Consider the following 7311-nt stretch of genomic DNA (forward strand, 5'->3'; position numbering starts at 1 on the left):
ACAGCCTTGTGAGCTGCTCTCTCGCGAGACTCTTCTGTCGAACTGACATCTCCACCATAAAAAAGAAACCTTGCACGTGTATTTGGACGGCCAACTCGAACAAAGACATTGTTCTTAGCAACATCTATGAATCCATAGAATGGAGGTGGAAACTGGAGCCAAGCAACAATCTTTTCCAAAAGAGGCTGGAAAGGGACACAGACTTTGTTCGTTCGTCTAGCCATAACCTGTAATGGCAAAATCCAGGACACAATTCAGACCAGGGAAACCGTGTTTCTTCCAAAAAACACCGTCATAGCGTATCTACAGAGCTAACTAATTTACGTACAAAACTCTAATCAAAGGGCAACCTAATAAGACAAAGGAAATATCTCTAAAGGCTATGGACTTTTCTATAAGCAGACCATGCACAACCAAAACAACAACCTTGTAAATAACAGGGCAAAATAAAGCAAAAAATGGAACAAGTCTATAAAAAAAACAAAATCTAATAAAAGCAACAAAGAATTTTTAAGCACATCATAAGAGACCACTACTATTATTCATAAATATATCTATATAATAAATCTATAACCCATAATGAAACAAGTGTAAGGAATTACCCTAGAAATTCTTGCACACTAAATAAAACACACTGACTCTTAAATGCACCAAACCACAAAATAGATTCACCAAACCTGTAATCCAAAAAAAGACACAACTTAAAACATGTAAAATAGACTATTAATTAATAACCATTTCAGATGGACCACACCCTTAAAAGATCATCTACTAACAAATCTATCTGATTTAATAAAGAAGATATAGTAGTTGATTTTCAGTGTTTTCGCGAGTATTCGAATAATGATATCCAAGGATTACAAACTTAATCAACGGCAGTAACCCAAAAAAACATTACACCACAACAGAAATCTATAAACATTATAATGTTAAGATTCGATTTGCCAAGAACGTCCAATTTGTCAAAAAAATATCACAGCACTATTCAAATCGTTAGAGATTCTTTTTCTCAAAAATACCAAGTAACAACAACCTAGTAAATACCTTTACAAACCAATCTCAAAGCACCATATCCAAAAATCCAGAAATGAATACATGAAAAAACCCAGCAACCTGTACCTCTATTTATAGACCACTTAACCGACTATACCCACAAGGGTAACCCTAAATTAACCAATGCAAGTCCTTTTCCTCCCCCTTAGAAGTAAAATTAAGTAGTCCCCAAGGCATTATTCTGCCTTAAGTTTCTTCAGAAGGCAATGCACAAATTACTAATGCTACATAACATCTCAGAAGAATTAATTGGATCTATTTCCTACCACTTAACAACCCTAAGTATATTCCTAACCTACGAATCAAAAACCAATCAACAAACCAAACATGCAAGTCAGTAAAACAGCCCAAACCAACAAATCCAAAATCAAACAAGCTAAAAATACCAGCATACAATCTCATAATCCAACAAAAAGCAATCCAAGTCTACAAATCAAAGGCAATAATGCAAAGAAAAGCGGAAACCATACCAACCAATCTCAGCCATAGCAGCAATCAAACCGAATTCCCTTCCAAGCCTCATCAGCCACGGAAACACAAAACCCAAACCAAACCAAAGGAAAACCTCAATGACATCCCCTACCCCTATACTGAAAGACAAGACATCAATACCTTAGCTGGCAGCCAAAACACTAACACCTGTACTCTCCTTTACAGTTGGCAAAAAGAATGTAATGCAAAGACACAAGGGTAATTCCGGCAATCCATTTAATTCGGGGGTGTTAGTGTAATAACTCAAAGAGTTACTGTTGCTAACTTCCCATTTTTATTATGGGTTAATGATAAAAGTGTCCATGTATCCATGTCACTATTTGATTCAAAAATAGGAAAGGAACAAGACATTTTTGGCTATCTCTTGTTCTAAAACTTATCTATATATCATATCTATGTCATATTTAGCTATAAATTCGCAAATATACTCTTATATGATGTAAACCAAGTGTTTTTTTCTTCATTTATATGCTAGATAAAAAAAAGGGGAAAGGTTAAAGCCAATTTCGCCCAAAAACCCTATTTATTGTTCTTACTTGTACTTAAACTTGTCCTATTTGCTCATTTATGTGAAATAAAGTCTCCTAATCACAAAAGTAATCATAGTTGATGTCACGTCTTACTCCATTCAGTTCACTAAAGAACACATAAATGGGAAAGAGAGAAGCCATTTTAGGCCATTTTTGGTGCTTTTTTTTGTTCTAGAATGTCCTAAATATTGTCAATTAAGGACTTTCAAGTTAACTACGCCTCCAAAACACAAAACTTATGTTGTTTAACATGATAATGGTGCTCGTTCCTCCATTTCACTAGTTGCTACAAAAATGGGAAAAGGAACAACACATTTTAGGCCTTTATGACTATCTCTTGTTCTAAAACTTATCACACCTTTGCTATATTCAGCTATAAATTCACAAATGTACTCGAACATGATGTAAACCAACTATTTGTTCCTTCATTTGTATGCTAGATTTTTTTCAAAATGGAAAGGTTGAAGCCAATTTTGCCCAAATACCCTATTTATTATTCTAACCGATACTTAAACTTGTCATATTTGCTCATTTATGTGAAATAAAGGTCTTACTTTAGCTTCCTACATTTGTCAATGACATACAAGTTTGTGAAACAAACAAGCATATGGCACAAATTATTTGACATTTTTGAATTTTTTTTAATTTGAATACACTACTAAAATTCGGCTAAAATGCGACCGTCTCTAATGGTTGTTGAAAATTGAAAAAACGATCGCTAAAAGTAATTGCGACCGTTAATAGTCGTAACGTGGCGGTCGTTATTCCTTTGGTCGCAAAAAGACATTATTACGTCCGTTTGACGGTCGCAGATTTTTGCCACCGTTTTTATTATTTCAACGACTGTACTAAAAACGGTCGCAAATGTTAATAATTGTGAGCGGCTTAAGAAGTGATCACAAATATGGAAATTAGTGACCGTCAAGAGCAGTCGTTAAAATTTTTTTTAAAAAATTAAAAAAAGAAAAAAGAAAAAAAATCACCCAATTATTCCTGTACTTCACACTAGCCCCGCCACCACTGCCCACCCTAAAACAACACAAGCCACCATAGCCGACCCTTAAACACCACCAGCCGCCACATCCGACCTTTAAACACCACTAGCAAAATCAATCAAAACAAAACGAAAAATCAACCCAAAACGAGACAAAAAATCAACAAAAAACGAGACAAAAAATTAACCAAAAAAAAACATCAAATTACCCAAATAAACACACCAAAAACAAACCAATCAAATTACCCGAAACCAACCAAAACAAAACGACAATCAACTAAAAACGAGACTAAAAATCAATCAAAAACAAGATAACATAACTCAAACCTTGATTTGACTTTGAACTTGACCTCAAATTTTGTTTAATAAGGCCAAATTCGGCCATGAAAACTCTAGATTTAGAGGTTTTATAGTCGAATCATTTGACCTTAAAAACCATAAACTAGTTAACAACACCACCAAAGCATCTTGAGGGAGACGTTTTCAGACTCAACAACACCACCAAAGCATCTTGAGGGAGATGTTTTATGGTCGAATTTGACCATGAGTGTCGTATTCTGTGAAAAAAAAGAGAGGAAGGAGGAGGGGCTGGTGGCGGATCGGAGGAATGAGTTACACGCCGGTAAAGATGGAGGATGAGGAAAGAGAAAAGAAGGAGAAGGGAGGACATAGAAGAAAGAGGAGAAAGAATAAAGAGAAGGAAAGAGAAAAGAGAGAAGGCCGAGAGCGGCGTAAGGGGTTAAGTGAGCATTAGGGTTAGGGTGAGGGGTTCCTTTTATACACGATTTTTAAAAAAAAAAAAAAAAAAAAAAAAAAAAAAAAAAAAAAACCTTGCAACCGGTAAAGACGGTCGCAAATTTGCGACATTTTCTTAAATGGTTGCAAATTGGCGACCGTTTTTAATTTGGTGGTCACAAAGGGCTTTTTTCATTTAATTTTTGCGACCGTTAAAATCAAAATCCAAAAAACGGTCGCAATATTGCGACTGCGCCTCAGACGGTCGCAAATTTCATATTTTGAGACCATTTCGATGACGGTCGTAGAAAAACGGTCGCAATTTGACCGAATTTTAGTAGTGATATAATGTTTTGTTTTTCCCAAGGTTTGCAAGATTCAAAAGAAAGGCCCGTTAACAAGCAACAAAGTTCATAGGTTTTACTTCATTTTTTAGATTATAAAGTTATATTCTTTTTTTAGTTCAACTAAGTTAAATTGAATTTAAGTTAAAATTATACTTAAACAGGGTTGAACTGAATTTAAATAATATGAATTTATTAGAGCTGAATAGAAGTGAAGTAATAAAAAATTAAGTTTAAAAAGAACGCAATTTTTTAACTAAGGGCCTGTTCACATTTACTGAACTGAACTGAACTGAACTAATTGGAGCTGAACTGAACTGAAGTAATTGGAGCTGAACTTAACTGAACTGAACTGAATATTTTATGAGAGAGAGAAATTAGTAACTAAACTGAACTGAACTGATTAGAGATGAACTGATTGGAGCTGAACTGAACTGAACTGAATTAAAATTAAGTAAATGTGAACAGGCCCTAAGCCTAAGTATCATAAGGCAAAGTTATATTTAACGATCAATTTTTCAAACATGGTATATTACCAAGGAGAGACTATACATTTAAAATCCAAAATATTTAATGTTAAATACATATTTAGGCCGTATTCACAGAGTCCACTTTATAAGTTCAAATGAGGTTTCATCTTAAAACCATATGACAATGGAAGGAGTAGGCTTTTAACCTTATAAAATGATTATTTCTTTCTTTTTCAACCAATGATGAACACTTATATGTAGTGATGCTTGAAAGGTCTATTTCACATTTAACATATGCCATTTTGGCAAGAATATAAGTAGTACGAAGTATATTATAGGGAAATTCTACATAATACCCCTGAGGTATTGACTAGTCCACGTTGTGCCTCTCCCTTTGAAAAGTTCCACGTTGTAACCTCAAGGTTCCAAAAGTGGCTAAACTGTACCGTACCCCTGCCGTTATCCCTCCGTTACTAAAATTATGTGATGCTTAAATTTTATTTAGAGGCAACCATAATCGACGTGATGCTAAAATGGTAATTTTTAAGACAACCATGAATAATGTGATGGTGAAAAATAGCTTTGGAGACAACCATAACCTATGTTGATGTTAAAAAGGTAACTTTAGAGCTAGGCAAACACAATAGATTTGAATATGTGACGCTAAGTACCTTATCCAAATAAAGTTCACAAACGACATTTTCCAAGTGGGAAGTTTCGACTTTCCTACTCCCTCCGTTTTTAATATACTTGTTTTATTTTTCATTTTCGGTCGTTTTTTAAATATTTGCTTCATATCCTTATTTGGAAAACTTTTATAATATTTAATTCATTTTTTTCAAATAATGAACTCAACGTAAATCATATTTTATTAATTTTATATTCTTTGTCCTACCATTCTCTCAACTAGTTTTGCTTTTTACAATTTTTTTTATTCTCTCACCTTCCTCACTACCTCCATATTTTAATCTTTCTCCAATTTCTCCTAAAATTCCGCGTATGCAGAAATGTAGCAAGTATTTAAAAATAGAAAGAGTATTATTTTATTTTCATACTCCTAAAATTCCACGTATGCAGAAATGTAGCAAGTATTTAAAAATAGAAAGAGTATTATTTTATTTTCATACTTTAATTTGTAGACTTTTCAACACCCTAATTTAGTTCTCGTAAAAAATAAAAAAAAAAATAAAAGTGTAGAAGTTATACCCGGTTGTATCACTTGTATGTAGCTCTACGTGTATGGTGTATTGGGTAAAGCAACGTTGCTTTGAAGTACATTACATCAATATACATTGGAGCTTGCTGAGATCTTGCAATATGAATAATAACTGTTAAATTTTGGGGATATTTTTTCCTTTTTTCATTGAATTTTTCTCATATAGACAATAGGAATATCTAATCCTAATATTCTTAACTATCTTAACAACCTAGATATCACTCATACGCACACTAGGAAACGTCTTAGGAGGTCGTCCATTCTAAGACTACTGCCAGCCAAGCTTGCTTATTTGAGAAATATTTTAGTATATGAGCTACCTAAAAGAAGTTTATGGTAAAAAAAAAAAAATGCCCTTTAATTTTTTTTTATTCACCTTTCATTTTTTCTTACCATTTAAATTTTAAACAACCAAAAAAAAAATCTTATTTAATAAGGAAAATTAATCTAATCTTACCGCACAATTGCTCTCAAAGTAAGTAAAAAGGAGTTGGTATTACTGAATTTCGGAAAGTAACCCATCATGTTCCATAGTAATTAAAAAAAAAACATTTGTTAAATATGATTTCCCAAAATGTCATTTTCTCTCGCTATTCAAATTGTTTTCTCTATTTCTAAAAAAATTCAGCAGCCAAGAACCCTAGTATAATTTTAAATTCGTTCAATCCAACCTTGAATCTTGAGTATATGGCTGATTCAAATGAAAGGTAATTAAAATTTTTTTACATCCACAGCTCTTTTAATCCATAATTTTATAATTAAAGCGTCTAATTTTGTTTGTTTTTTTTTTTTTTCGAATTTCGTTTTTTTTTTAATCAAAATAACGAACCAACTATGGTTCGTGAAGAACAAATTCAAGAAGACAATATTGTGGTTCGAGAAGAAAACAAGAAGATATTATGATCGTTTGATTTATATAATAGGCTCTTTCTAAATTATCAACGTGTTTATTTTTCAACTGTATGACATGTTCTTTTCAATTAGCCAGCATGTTTTTTTTATTGATTTAATAGGTTCTTTCTCAATTAGCGTGTTCTTTTCTCAATTGTACGACATGTTCTTTTCAATTAACTTGCATGTTCTTGTTTTTTGCTGCAAAACTAGCATGTTCTTGTTATTGATATAATGTTCTTTCTCAATTATCAGCGTGTTCTTTTCAATTAGCTAGCATGCTCCCTCTCTAAACTTCTCTCTTATTTTTTCACTCTAAAATATTTTAAACTAGTTTAAACCCCGTGCAATGCACGGTTGTTAAATAATCTAATGACAATAAATTTTACCAAAAATAATGGATATAAATATTATAAATAGACTTAGTTGTAAAAAGTATGAAATATTGTGAAAGAAATTAATTAAACATGTAATAGTTACAATGGGCAAATTGATATTTAAGGACATTTATTTTAGATTTTATATACAAACTAAAAGTCATAATTTAAGTACAATAAGTTTTTTTTTTAGTAAGTTGTTTTGGAGA

The sequence above is a fragment of the Chenopodium album genome, chromosome 1, assembly GCF_948465745.1.
Source record: "Chenopodium album chromosome 1, dcCheAlbu1.1, whole genome shotgun sequence".
NCBI classification, from domain to species: Eukaryota; Viridiplantae; Streptophyta; class Magnoliopsida; order Caryophyllales; family Amaranthaceae; genus Chenopodium; species Chenopodium album.